We start from the raw sequence: 16198 nt of genomic DNA on the forward strand, positions 1-16198 counted from the left end.
GTCAAAAATGAGATAACGATACTGAGTGAATGCTCTCCACACACAGCATATGTTCATCAAGTACTTTCACTTCAAATGCGCTAAATCCCAGCCTCAACCCATTCAGAAGTACCAGTACTTGCATAGAATCCTATACATAGTAGTCAGAAAGAAATGCTAATTTTAAAGAAAAACATCAGACGTACTTAGAGGCTTTTGCATCTGAACTCTTCAAATATAGAATTGTATTACTGCATTTAGTAGTTGATAATGGTTTGGCTTATAAACAATTAATTTAAAAAAGAAAACAACATTTTAAAATTTAAATAATTTTGAAAATGAATTGTTTTGACAGCACTAATATATACACACATATAGGCACATTTATTAATAATAATAATTATAAAGTAATAATATCAAAATCAATGTCTTTCCACGTACTCTCTGTACAAATACCTAACAGGGATCATTGCTGAGCAAAAAACTTGAACAGCACCACACAAGTGTTAAGGTGAGGCTGCTCAGCTCAACATTTGTTCATCATAAAAAGAGCACTTTTGTGGGTCAAACTTTAGTTTGTTTTGAGTTCAGACTGCTCTTAACAGTAAGCGCAATTGGCCATGTGTAATGGTTTTGCGATCGCTCCCCAACACTTTTGGTCATTAGTCTATAGTAATAAGGTCTGGTCATTAGTCTAACGCAATGATCAGCTCCAGTTTGGGAGGTGTGAGTTCAGACACTATGGGCAGAAACATAGACAGAGGAGGAAATGCTTATGGACAAATGGTCTAAATGTGAAGGGAGCAAAAAACACATAAAAATCCTGGTGAAACACAGAGAGGGAACGGCCTCCGTAAAGCTCGTACCGTCACTGCAGAAAGCCCCCTGCCAAGTGGAGAGTACAACTTTTGACACTGAAGCAGTGTATAGGAAACAAACTTCTAGCACCCCAGTCCTCCCTAAACAAATAAACTAAAGCCTCACGTAGTCAACAACTGAGCAAGTGGCCGTGATTCTCTGAGTCATCTGGAAAATCAGGATAATTCTCATGAAAACAGATCATTCTAATGAAAAGAACAAAAGAAATGGGAAAGTACATTACAAAAATCTCTCTCTAAACAAAGGCCATACTAATAAAATAATGACAGGGCGAAAAACAAAGTCCCAGGTCTAGCTGGAATGCCGCCTGTGGTTGGATCAAGTAAGAAAGGCAGTGGTTTTGTTCTCTGATATCGATCTACTTCACCAGTATGTCAAGACACAGAAATGCTGTAATCAGTCTTCCAGCTCAGTGCCAAATGAAAGGGGCACAGACTAGAACAGTCAAACATCAGCGTTCAGTCACTAAAAAAGTACCAGCAAAAAGGAAATGGCTCATTTTGAAATGAAAGTTCACCAAAAAAATTTGAATTCTGTCATTACACTGCCCACAGCTTACACAGCTTAAGAAATGCCAAATATGACCTAATTTGATGATACAGAGTACAAAAATACCAATACAAGCTTTCTATTCTGTATAGTTTTTTCACAAAATAAGAAGAGTTTTCAAATTATACATACATATACACATACACACACATATATACAGTATATATATATATATAGAGAGAGAGAGAGAGAGAGAGGGAGGGAAAGAGAGAGAGAGAGAGAGGGAAAGAGAGAGACTGACACACACACACACTTATCAAATAACAAAAGCAGTTAAATGTTAAAATATTTGGATTTAATGACAAAAAGAAGTGATCAAAATGTAAAATTTAACTTACAATCTGCAAAGGAGTAGAAAAATATATTCAAATAGTCATTCAATATCAAATAAATTTAAATAAACAAGATTTTCAATAAATAAGATTTTCTCAGAAAAGTCATTTTTGGATGCAGTAAAACACCCACAGATGTAGCAGAAAACATCTGGGTCATGTTTGCATTTTCTTCTGTCACTGGTCATAATTCTAACCTTGAAATCAGGATTAGGTATAAGATAATGTCTCCAGAATCATTCATAAATGTGAAAATCAACTGAGAATTGAACAAATATGGAATAACACAAAACTTCTTCACCTTACAAATGGTTGTCGAAAGCAAAAATGCTACAAAGTGCAAATTATAATTGGTAAGAAAATGCTAGAGCAAAACAGACTCTATTTTTGGAATCAGCAACCAACATTAGTAAGAAATAATTATTGAACTTCATTCAGTAAATAGGATATATATGTATATATATATATATATATATATATATATATATATATATATATATATATATATATATATATATATATACATACGTACATAGAATATACATGACTTTTTGTGTCATACAGTTTTGGAATGACATGAGGGTGAGTAAATAATGACAAAATGTTCATTTCTGTGTGAACTCTTTAAATCTCTTTAAAAATTATGTAAAAATGGAGCACATTCATGCAATTTCATTTCCGTGTGAATTCTTTAAATCTCTTTTAAAATGATGTAAAAACGAAAAAAAGAAATTTCAGTTTCAACAAAGTACTCTCCTCCTGTTCTACAACTCATCGCCCTCTGCTGTTCCCTGTGCGTGACAGGACCATCCCAGGAGAGAGCCAGGGGGTCTTGAGGAGTAGTGCGGTGCAACCAGGGGATTTTGGCAACCTGTAGCTGAGCTCCCAGGCAAGGCTGGGCTGGAATAACGTGGCCTGTTTATTCAGCTGGTTGAGGGGAAAGAGGATGTGTTCAGGGCCTCATTAATCATGGGCGCTTCGGAAGAGATAAACAGCCAGGACTCAGTGGGGGTGCTGACGCTCCAGGTTAGCTGGAGCAGGGGAGAGTGGGGGTCTGTCCTCACCACAGGGGAGAATGTCTGAACACTTGCTGTGGAGTTGTTCGGGACAGCTTTGCGAGCCCTGAAAATATGTCTAATGAGCTATTTTATACATTTTAATGACAGGAAAAAAAATCTAACATTTATTTTTTTTATTATGCATTTATCTACAAATAAAAAATATACACTAGAATTCAAAGGTTTGGGGTACACTTTAAAAAAAATTTTTTTTTAAGGAGGTCTCTTAGCTCACCAGGGCTCCTTTTATTTAATCAAAAATGCAGTAAAAACTGTAACATTGTGAAATATTATTACAATTTTAAATACATGTTTTCTACTTCAATATATTTTAAAATGTAATTTATTCATGTGATGGCAAAGCTGAATTTTCAGGAGTCATTGCTCCAGTCTCCAGTCAGAGTCAGCATTTATTTGAAATACTTTATATTATTACAAATGTCTTTACTGTATCTTTTGATTAATTTAATGCAATTAATGCTAATATATAAATGTCTTTCAAAAAGAATCTTACTCTTTAATGGTAGCGTACATATAACCATAAATATGTCACACCATTATACTTTACATTTATTTATGGCAGTTATTGTACATTCTTATAGGCTACTGTTATCATTTGATTACAGTCTTTATTTTGTAACACTTATTTATTGCATTTTAATGTAGTATTTATAGCATTATATGTCTTTTCTACAAAACCCTTTGAAAAATAAATATATAACGCCAGACGTATATAAATAAATACACTTTTCAAAAGCATAACGATATCATAACTTTAAAATGTACCCCATCTACTTTTAAATATTATGTTTTTTTGACAAATAAATGCAATGCAATATAATATTGCTACCAAAATAGGCCAGAAAATGACACAAAAAACATGTGCAGCTATTAAAATGGTGTTATAAATATTAAAATGCTAAGTTACATAATACTATATATTTTACTTTTCTATTTCAAAATGGCTACAGAGAGTGCAGTTATCATTTATGTTACATTTATTGAGCATTGCATTTATACTAGTTGTCATTTTTAAGTAATGATTTTTTTAAATCTAGAAAAATATTTTCAGTTTAAATATCTTTAAAATTAAAAAGAAAAGTGAATACACTTAAAGGTCATATGGATGGCAGAGCAAACATTTAAATCTGAGGTAAACAAAAGCTAACAGGCCACATCTGCACCTGTGACAACAAACAAGACAGAAAAACACAAGCGCTGACAGAATATGATGAATCTCTCCTTCAGAGATATTCAGTGGGAAAGCCTCATTTATCTGACAAATTTCAAGAACAGGAAGTTCAGCTCCACATATTTCACTTGTTTTATTTATTTCAGGGATTTTTGTTTGATCGTACCCACTTTTTCTTCAACATGCGGAAGTGATTGCACAATGACTTTCACAGAACAAACTCATTTTGAAGTCTTATTTGAATACAGGAATGTTCCACAGACGCATCAGCAAACAGGCGGAGGAAAAAATATAGAATCTGTCATCTGCAGACGCTCAGCCAAACGGGTGTTATTCTACACTTCCAGATGTTCTCCTGTCTTCTCTTCTCCTCATCAACAGAAAATAAAACGCTGCTGAAATCCTGATCCCTTCCAAAAAGGCTGCCATTGTTACCTGCCGACCTTGCGGGTTTCTCACACGGCCCATGTGGTTCACTACAGGCTGGCTTTCACTCATCTTCCTGTCCTTATTTCAGCAAGGATGGGGGAGAAGTGGTGAGGAAGGGGGAAAAGAACAGAGGGCAAATGAAAGAGATGGAGAGGGAGAAAATGAAAGCAAGAGGAGGAGATGATAAGTGTAGGTGCATGCTGGGAGAAACAGAGCACAGAAATTAAATGTTTTCAAAGTCAAATGACTGATCTACAGGCCTGACAGATGGGTTTAAATGTTTACAACCTGGTGAATGTGTTAAAGATATTGAATTTCCCTGGTTAGGTAAGATTGGTTTTAATGTTTATACAGGATTATTATGCAGTAAAGGTATACGTGGATGTGTGTGTCTGTGTACATTCAGAGGTTAAAGTCTAATTGGTTTTGAAAGTTCTGGAAAGAACAAGACATCACTGGTTTTCCATGGATTGCTCCCAATCACAGGTACAAATTAGCTGAGCTAGATGATGTAAGGAGGTTAGTGCAAATACCTTTTCTTCTCACATGCATTCTTCTTATCACCCTCAAACACACAAACATACTTTCAACATTGATGTTCAACCATAAATAACTTATAAATGATGACTATATTACATTCGGATCATGACAAGGATTTCCATGCATTGTGTGCTGTACAAGTTCAGATCTTGTATTAAAATATCCAAAAATAAGTCATCAACTTTTAAAATAAAAACTTTCAAATGTATTAATGATTTGAAAATGAATTTGATTAAAGAAAGAAGAAAAATTATATATGTGTCCTCCTTTCTTTAATCAAATTCACTTTCAAATAATTTATATATATATATGTGTGTGTGTGTGTATGCATATATATACTTTTTTTTTTACTAATATTTCATAGATTTTTACTACATCCTCAATATCACTTTCAATCATGTTAGACTTGGCAATATCACTTTAACAGACAAAAGCCAGGAGCTTTATGACATCATTTCGGAGGGAAAACAGCAGCACACATAAGTATGTAGCAATAAATTACAGTATATGAATTCTGTTCAATATCTCAAAAGCTATGTAAGCTCTTAACTTTAGCTCTGTGCTTTCATCCTATTAACGTTCTTACACTGTCTAAATATAAGTTATCATTAATAAAGTTTAAGTGAGTTTGACCAGAGCATATTTCTGACCATCTGATATACTACATTTATGAATTTATATAGAACTATTTAAATTACAACACAAAAATATTCATTTCGTGAGATAGACGGACATCTCATGTTGCCCTGCCATCTACTGGAGAACGTATGCATATACCAGCAAAAGTACTAAAGAAGCAAATTCACTAGTTGACTTGATTAAAGAAAAAAATTATATATATTATTTTGTATATAGGCTATATTTATACATGCAATAGATATTTAAAATGGCTGAGCCTTAAAAGAATAGTTCACCCACAAATGAAAATTTGCTGAAAATGTTATCGACCACAGACCATCAAAGATGTAGATGAGTTTGTTTCTTGATCGGAAGAGATTTGCAGAAATTAAGCATTACGTCACTTGTTTACCAATGGATGCTCTGCAGTGAATGGGTGCCGTCATAATGAGAGTCCAAACAGTTGATAAAAACATCACAATAATCCAAGCAATCCATCAATCAACCAATTAACATCTTTTGAAGTGAAAAACTGATTGTAAGAAACCATCGCTTCTGGACAAAATAGAGGTCTGTAATCCATAATAATGTTTCCTGTAGTGAACTTCCTGTAGCGTAACGTTCCCCGCCCTCACATCAAAATCCATCAATTTACTTGTTTAGAACTGTTTTGGACTCTTTTCGCTTTGTGAGCAAGTGATGTAATGCTACATTTCTTAAAATCTGTTCCAATGAAGAAACAAAGTCATCTAAATCTTGGATGACCTCAGGGTGAGTTAAGTTTCAGCAAATTTTTAGTTTTGGGTGAAGTATTAAAGCAAAAGCAGTAAGTTAGACATAGCAGTCATTTCTGATGCCTAGCAGTGAAGTAGAATACAATACGTAATCCAATCTCCACATAAATAAAAGTTATTTTTATTTTTTTGGGCCTAGTACTGTACAAACAAGTTAATTCAGGACAGAATATTCTCACAGTGACCACATAGTGGCGCCTCTTACCACAACTATTGTAGTTTGAAACCTAAAGGTCAGTGTGCTCACATTAGTGGTGTGAGATTACAATGATCTCAGAGTTAACTGACCCAGTCTAAAAAGGTATAGTATTGCTTTTGTTCCAAAACAACACATCGATATGATGCAATTAAAACACACACTTTCAGTTGAATTAGTCTAATGAGAGGAACCATAATGGATGAATAAAGTAAGCTTTATCCCCACCTCTGCAAATGCATGGAAACTGACGCGTTTCTCTCTTTTTAATAAATATATATACAGCTCAATTGTATATAGTGGAAGTCGGGTGCTTTACCGAAAACCCACAGAGCTAAGCTCATGTTCACCTCCAACAAATAGGCCTCTGGATTTATTTCATTGGATTCTGTTGCTGAGCGATAGAGCCATAAACCTTATCGAGCACTTTTGCTGAATGACCCCATCTGTTCCTACTGACATCCAATGAAATATAAAAGTAAGAGTGAGAATGCTCGGGCCTGGAATGATGACGACGTGGGCACATAACTGTCTAATGTTTGCTCAATGACACAAGCCTATTTTGCCACCTTTGAGCATTACAGAGGCTGTATTGACTTTCACCATGGCAGTGGCAGGATGCTCAGTTATGGGTAACAGGAGATGCTCCCAACTCCCAGTTTGCCCTGGGCTGAATGAGATATGATAGCCTCAATGAAAGACGATGTGCCCAACAATTCTGTTCAGAGCATGCAGGGGTAACAAAGCAGAGATTAACCTTGGTACTTTGTCCCACATGAGCAGAACAATACTGTAATATTTAAAAAAAATAAAAAAAAATAAAAACTTTAAATAACATGAGCCAAAAGGATTTTGCAAGCCTATTTGTGAAGATACAACAGAATGTGATATCCCAAGAAACAGGGCTGTTACAGTGGCAATACCTGAAGGTGAAATGAATCCTATTCTTCCACGAACTGTGATGCTCTACACAAACAGGTTCTCCAAAGGGCTTAAATAACAAGCGGCGACGTGACTTGTTTTGAATCTCCGGTGATTATGCAATAGCAAGTGTAATTGAATAGCTAAATATACACACAGCCGGTCAGACCCACCCATTCACACTACAAATATCTTTGGCACAAATAGGGACAATAGCATAACATTCTTTTTATTTATGTCTAGATCTATTAATTATTCAAAATTATAAATTTCTTTGATGAGCATGTTTTTCATTTCCAAATTAAAATTTGTTTTAAATATTTTTGAGGCATATAAGGTCAAAAAAGGAAAAAGAATGAAAGGCTTATAAAGAAAACCTTATTACGTAGTTTTAAAATGAATATTGTAATATTATATATAAAAAAAAAATCTAACAAAATTACTTCACTGCTTATTAATATTTGAAAAAAAGGTTGTCTGCCCAATTAAAGTCATGAGGTGCAACCAACATGTAGAAAGATGCAGAAAAAATTATAAACAAAAATATTAAATAATAATTACAAAATAATAAAATAAAAAGATAATAGATTAATCAAGGTCATGCATTTTATGTAATTAATGTTTTATTGTTTTTGGTTTTATGTTCTCATACTTGTCATGCTGCACAAAAAAAGAAAAGAAAAGAAAAGAAAAATGGCCCTTTGGGCTTAGAATATAGATTGACCTTGACATATAAATGTATAACTTAACTTATAAATGTTTTTAAACCTTTTTTTTTTGTTATATTTTAATTGATGGTTACACCACATGACATTGCGGACATTTGTTTTTTAAAACTGTTTTTCAAAGCCATATGAAACCAGCATGAACTCAATACAAGACCTGAGTACCATGAGCACAAGACCTGGCACATGTGTTTTAAACTATTTGAGGTTTTGTTTGTTTTTAATGAAAGCATCATAAACAAAGGTTATTGTATTCAGTGTTCCAGGTTTGATGTAAGGCCATCAGTGATCATTGGCTGCTCAGATAGGACAAAGCAGGTGAATGTAGCAGGTGCTGTGTTTGATATTCAATGGCTAAATACAGCAGACATCTTATGCTCACTATAACTGAATAACTGAATCATCACCTTCTGAACATCAAAGAGATCATAGTTGGATACATACACTTTATTTCTCATTTAACCCAAGATGAATTGGGTTTCTCGCTCTACAGGGGTCACAAGAAGGTTTAGCATCTGATACCTTTCTTTGAAAATGTACACAGAGAGAACTAGTCGCTGCTTTTTACACCATGTAATGAGATTCCCAGCTAATCAGTGACTTTCCTGCTTTATCTCAGCCATCGGGACACTGGGGAGGATGTGTAACCGAGACAAGGGCTGATGTCATGGCTTGATGGATAAGGTGGAGTTGAAGAGAGGGTGATGGAGACCATTTTGATGTTGAATACATCACTGTTTGATATGCAGCCCTCAATTACGATCAGATTATTGTGAAATGACATGGGGAAGTATATGAACTTGTATATGAAGAATAAAATGGATGTATATTAGTGTGTGTGTCCATCTTTCTGTGCCAGTGGCGATATCTGTAGAGTGAGGTTTCGGGAAGGTGAGAAAAACATGATGGTGTGCACTCATCTAATGATCTAAATTGAAGTAGATGAGCTTCTCTCACTCACTCTGAGTGGAGGTGTCTTTTACACTGGCTTTCTGTGCAGCTCATGTGGAAAAATGAGCTCATGCCTTCAAATACCACTGACTTCATTTACTGACATTAGACAGAAGTCTGAGATCAGTCACAAGCTACCTGCTGCACTCCTGGCACAGAGGGCGATGTTTTTTTAATGTAGCTCTACGCTTAAGCGAAGCAAAAGACAGTTTTGCTTTCTGTTTGGGAACAACAGGACTAAAGGTCTACCTTAAAGAAAAAATGTCATCCTTTTTCTCCTCCCAAAATATAAATTTGATTGATTATTGATGAACAAACATAATTTGTTCTAACAGAAAATGTTAATGATTATTAATGAATGAATGAATGAATAACTAATTAATATTATAACAATGTATTATAATTTAATAATAATTATAATTATTATTATTGGAAATCAGCATAATTTTAATAAATTGTGCATTTTAGAATAAATTACCACAAAATCAAACATCTGTTATTGCATATGATGACCTCATGCTTTTGGAACTCTTTGCAATGCATATTGACAAAAATATGTGTAGGAGAGTATTTTGTTTAATTTATTATTATTATGATTATTGTTATTATTAAATGATTAACATTATAGTTATATTATATAACTTAATAATTAGTATTACAATCATTGATGGCATTTGTGATACTACTACTACTAATAATAAATATTGATAATAATAATAATAATAATTATTATTATTATTATAAATTATAATGAAAATAATAATTAAATTATATACTACTACTTCTACTAATAAATATACATTTGTTATTGCATGTGATGGAAACTAGCAATTCATAATGATAGTCATGTTTAAAGTACATTTGTAGCTATTTTTGTAGCTTTTTAGTGTTTTAGGAGAAAAATAAAATCAAAAGAGCCTTTTTTTCCCCCCCAGAGGCTTTTTGTTCTGTTTAACCCTACTTGATCTAGAGCCTTGTTATATGAATCATAAATAGAAGCGATCAAATTCTTTAGATTTTTCTCATTTTAGTACTCGGCTGATTTAATGCTAAAATGTAGCACTCTTTCTTGTCAAACACTGACCTGTCACCTGTTTCTTCAGTGAGTGTGAGCCATCACTCCATGTGGACACATTTCATTACAGAGGACTGCAAGAAATATGGAGGCATTTTTAGCATTGAATGTCTCCCATAAACAAATGCCACTGTACTAGAGCACAGGTCCCACATGGCAGACCCCAGCTGCCTTTCATGACCAGAGCTCAAGGCAAGCCTGTGTTTAACATAGCAAAATGTTCACACCATTCCTCACATGCATGTCCTTTGTTGTGATTGACAAGGTTTGGAGAAAGTTAATGCCAGCTCCTTAAAACAAGTACACATTGGATTAGGAGACTATACACAATAATTTTTTTAGGAATCTTCAACAGAAATGCTGAATAGGTTGGTTTTGGTCTTATTTTTCATATATGAACATAAATGCAAAATGCTATATAAACTGAATCGATGAAACCCACTGAAACATATTTTCTCAGCTGTAAGAGAGTGTCAAGTTATACATCTGTAGTCAAGCTGAATGTTATCAGGCAACACAAAACCGGATAAGCTTCAATTAAACACTCAAATCTTTTTGTTTGCACTCCCAAATGGGCTTGTGCTCATTTAGGGGAAAACCTGGAGACATTGTTTATATTACTCTGTTTGTACAAAGGCAGACTAATTACAACTCAAAATCGAACTGACTTTACAGTAATCCCTTCAGAAAACTCAACATGGGAAAAAAAAGAATATGGATGAAAATTGCTATTCAGTGATTACAAACAGAGCCAAAACTCCAGTGGCCCACTGTTTTATTCATACTTAATAGCTTAAATTCACAGACCACATGTAGCTCAGACCTTCATTTATTCCTTTATACACGTTTCACATCTTAATTTTGTGACTACAAAAAGCAAAATGTGAGAAATCTTAACGCCAATTAACAGTTAAAAGAGGCAGTAACCTGTTTGTTTGTTTTACTTGCTTTTTATTAACATGAGCATTAGCTAAACTGGCCTGCAAAATCGGTTCTTTTGCACTACTTGAGCTATATAAGCACGCTTCATGACTCCATTGTCGTCAGATTTTATTCCTGATTTGAAATATGTTATTTGAACATAATTTTAATCAACAGTTTTGGAAATGTAAACTAGCGTGACTGAAAATAGCTGCCTGAAGCCATTACCAATATGGCCACAGAGTGATTTTAAAAGCAGTGGTTCTCAACCAGGGGCCTCAGTAAACGTCTAAGGGGGCCACATGATGACTTGAAAACAACAAAAAAAAAATTTATTTTTATTTTAATTCACCCCCTCCCCTTTTTGAAGAACCAGGGTTCCCACTTTTTTGGAAAACCTGGATATATGAAATATATGAAAAGTTTAAATTTAAAAGTGTAATTTGACCAGGAAAAGTCATATAAATTTTTAAAAATGAATATGCATTTTTTTATGTTATGCCATGAACATAAATACTTTATTTAATAGAAATGGAGTAAAAAAAATTATATATATATATTTGTAAAAATCCTCATCCAGTAAATCACGAACACATTCTTAAAGATAAAGGTTCCAAAAGGGCATTTTCACAGTGATACCATAGAACCTTTCAGGGAACGGTTCTTAAAAGAACCATTTTTTCTTAGTGTGAAGAACATTTCAGTAATCTAAACAACCTTTTTCCACAATACAGAACTGTTGAATGGAAAGGTTCCGTAGATATTCTTCACAGATGTCAATAAAGAAGTTTTATTTTTAAGAGTGCGACTGGAAAAGTCATGGGGTCTTTGAATATTGTTGTTCACGTTGGGAGGCTTTAGAGTCAAAAAGGTTGAGAACCACTGCCTTGAGACTTTAACAGTATAACAGACATAGTGATAATATGAAATATTGGATTACAAGTTGTTACACAGAAATTATGAGTTGCTTCAGCGTGGCAGTTTTTAAGACTTTGATATCATTATACCCCACGGCTCCTTCTGTGGCCCAGACACAAGTGGATCACTATAGCTGAAGTACATGTGATTTTTGTCCTTAAATTAGCATGGAAATGGCCTGGAAAATGGGATATAAATGGAAATGTCAGCTAGTTGGCTGAACCAACAATTGAGCATGTAAACAAAAGCCACATTGTCAGAGACGCTAACAACACTCCTCTGTGTCTTCACACTGCCCCAATCCCACCAGATTTAGAACACACTCCACGGACTCCTGATGTGCTGCTGGCAGCCAGAGAAAAGCTGTCAGAGGGAATAAGAGGGAAAGGTCATTGTGTCTGATGTATACATTCAGCTGGGCTGGTGCAGCTGTGTGGGCATCAGAAAGATCTCGCTGGAGGACAGGCCTATTGTGCCAGTCTGATTGATCCTCTATGGCACTGAGCTTACGGAGAGACCCTGACTTTAACAGGGACAGGGCCTGTTGACAAACAAGCAGGCCTCTGTCTGAGGCAGGAGAATGAGGCTGCAGGTGCTTGGGCCATGCTTGGATTGAGCCGCGAATGCCTGCTCAGATGCCAGCGGAGGCATTTCCTGCCTAGTCTGACATAGGAAGGCATCCTGGCAACGGCCAAACACCGAGCAGGAATGAATAAAAGGCAAAGACCGGTATCGAAGTGCACATAAATGCCAATCAGACCCACAAAAATATAGACAGAGGCACGCTTAAAAACACATCCACACAGTGGTTCTGCTGTAGAAGAGCACAGTGATACTCAGACATTCAGAAACATAGACAAACAGATACATTATATAAGATTATTGCAATTTTAACAGTAAAAGACTGTAAACGTGCTATGTTAATCAGTTTACAAAACATTCCCTCCTCATTATTTCTTTCTTAGTTTTTTTCTTATCAGTTATGTATATTATGGTCTTATGTTACATCTTATGTTGTTAAATGAATGTTTAATGTATTAGTTAGTGTCGTGTGTATGGAAGCTTGTTTCAGCCACAGAATAATAAAAAATAAAAAAGGTAAGTGTGACTTTTTCTCGCAATTATGAGTGTATATCTCACAATTATATTTGAACACGGTATAAACTCAGTAAAATCAGAATTTAAATCTCGCAATTTTGAGTTTTTATGTTGCAATTCTCACAATTTTTCTCAGAATTGCGAGAAACAAAGTCTGAATTGTGAGATCATTTCAAAATTGTGAGAAAATAGAAAAATAGAAAGTAGAATTATGAGATAAAAAGTCACACTTACCTTTTTATGTTTTATTTGGTGGTGAAAAGCAGGCTTCCATATTGTGTGTTACCATTTTAGTATTTGTGGAAAAAGATACTTGTGGTAATCTTTGATTCATCATGGCTTTCTCTTTACCACTTGTGTTTTTAAGGTGATTGTCAGGTAAAAAACAGGTTTTAGAAATTTGGTATAACTTATTTCTTAAAAAAAAAACAACAACTATGAATTAAGTTCAATCTGTAAAACTTAAAATGTTGCAACCTTATTGTTTAAGGTACATGTCTGACAACCATTTTTTATTTATTTTATTTTTAACAACGTACAAACACAAATTTAAATCCTCGATGCATCTCATTTTGTAGTATCCCACAGTGTTGAGAATTCCACTGTAGCTAGAAAGAAATTATTTAATGTGAGCTGGTACAGAGCAGCAGGCAAAGACAGTGTGACACAATGACCCGGTGCCAGAGAGTGTAAATCTGGCACAGTGTCTGCCATCACACCACACTATGATTAACAACAGACGGCAGAGCAACAGACAGCCTGATCCGCTCCTTTTCTCCTCTATGCTAGCATTCATATCTGCTATTTTCATGGAAGAGGTGCTTCTAAATTTCACAGCCACAATAAACTGTTTCAAGCATCTACAATGCCTACAAACCCAAATGTAGCCAAGGTGAACACAGCTTTTATAGCCTCAATAATTGTTTCAAGCACCCATGATGATGTGTCCAATCCCAAATATCCTTAAGTAGAAATATAGACATGCAGCATTTAAAATCAACTAAAACGGTTTGAAGGAAATTAGAGGAAGTGCACACAAGATGCCTTAGTTTCTGCTGTACAGGATACAAAGCAGCCCAGCTCCAAATTTGGCAACGTGGCATAAAAAGGAAGTCAGATAAGTCAGTGGCCAGCACGTCTGTGGGGATTATTTTTAGTTGTACTATTTAGTAGAGGATCGAAGAAAAAGTTTTCTCCCCTGCCCTTGCCTGCACACTGTTCCCGAGTTTCACACGGCACTGTTTGCACTGGGAATCTTCTTCCAGTTGACATGGCCCAGCCCGGCGAGCTGCCCTTCCTCGCACCCTCGGTGCACTGTAAACATCCCAGGGTCAGCACCTTACCAAGCGCTTGCCTGTGCACACGCCTAACTTCCTGTTTACTCTAAATGCTACAAGCCCCACTGGACACCAATAGCCTTATTATTGTCTATGATCTGGAAAGTGGGATGTTGTCTCATACAGTGGATCATGCATGCTTAAATATGTACGTACATGCACAAATTTTATATATTTTATAAACTGCAAATATGAGACAGTGGTAAAGAGAAAAGATAAATATTTGGCAGGAAAATGTGAGCATACGTTTCATGGTTTGAACACATGGCTCAGCCCTGGCAAGGGAGATAATGGAAAACCCAACAGGGGGTCAAAGTACAGAGTAACTCATTGTAAGCTATGGCTTTACATTATTTCATGTTATTTTAATGTTTTAACGCTTAATGTTCTTTTTAATACTTTATTTAGCCTACTTTACCCTCGGGAAATCTCTTTTTAATCAAAGGCATACATATATGAGTAAACATTGCTCTGACAAGGAGCTGAGAAAGAATGGAGGGATTGTTCTTCGATGGGGTGGAGTGTTTGTGTGTGTGCTGGGGAACAACCTCCTCGGCTCCTTATATTTCTCATTCATCGCTCACATCACATGGATGACTGGCACTAACTGAAAACACACACAGTCTAGGTTCTGTGACCAGCAGTTCAGGTTCAGAGAGCTGCCTTACACAGTAAGAAAAAGACAAAAGCAGCTGTAAGTGATATATCTGTCAAAAACAAGTTTTGCCAATTAATTTAATGTGAGAAAACTTTTATTTTTGTTAGATATACAATACTGATAGTTTGTATTAAAGGGGTCATATGATGCGATTTCAGTTTTTCCTTTCTCTTTGGAGTGTTACAAGCTCTTGGTGCATAAAGAAGATCTGTAAAGTTGCAAAGACTAAAGCCTCAAATCCAAAGAGAGATTCTTTATAAAAGTTAAGAGTCAACCACGCCTACCTAAAATGGCTCGTTCTAACATGCCCCCACATGTCTACGTCACGATGTGGGAAGATTTGCATAATGCCGCCCAAATGTTCACGCAAAGAAAGAAGGCGTAACTTTTATTCTCGCTGTAGTATTGCTGCTGCTGCCGCCATGTCGTGAAGGCGCTGTGTTTCGTTGTAAAAGCGAAACTACTTTGGTTGGCCTTCCAAAAGAGAACGATATCTGCTTCGTCATGCCTGGAGCTGATCCGTGCTGGTCGCTGAGGAAATACATCAACTTTGCGCTGTGGGTCGCCGAATCGGCTTCCCCCGTGGACGAAGCGGAGTCCAGCCCGGGGTCGTCACATGTGGTTGCCGCAAGCCCGCCGGCCGCGCCGTTCTCAAGCCCGCCCGCCCACCTCTGCTCACTCCGCATACTCGAGGCCGCCGCTCACTCTAGCCCTCCGGCCTCCGCTCACTCAAGGCCACGTGTGTGACGCGGTTTCGTTGTGAAAGCGAAACTACTTTGGTTGGCCTTCCAAAAGAGGACACGACTAGAATTTTTTATAGTCAACGCATTTTATAGAGGACTGTTTCCTGATCCTGGTAGAGTAGACTACAATGCCGGCTGTTCTGACTCACAGACTGTAAATACGTTTATAATATTTAAAGAATTTGCCACTGACGATTCAAACTCGAGTTTTTTGAGCAGTGTAGAGAAGCACTTGTTGTTTGTCATTTAAAATATGCTATTTAAAATATTTTTTCTGAAATTAAA

Source organism: Sinocyclocheilus grahami, unplaced genomic scaffold (assembly GCF_001515645.1).
Source record: "Sinocyclocheilus grahami isolate Dianchi unplaced genomic scaffold, SAMN03320097.WGS_v1.1 scaffold966.1, whole genome shotgun sequence".
Lineage (NCBI taxonomy): Eukaryota > Metazoa > Chordata > Actinopteri > Cypriniformes > Cyprinidae > Sinocyclocheilus > Sinocyclocheilus grahami.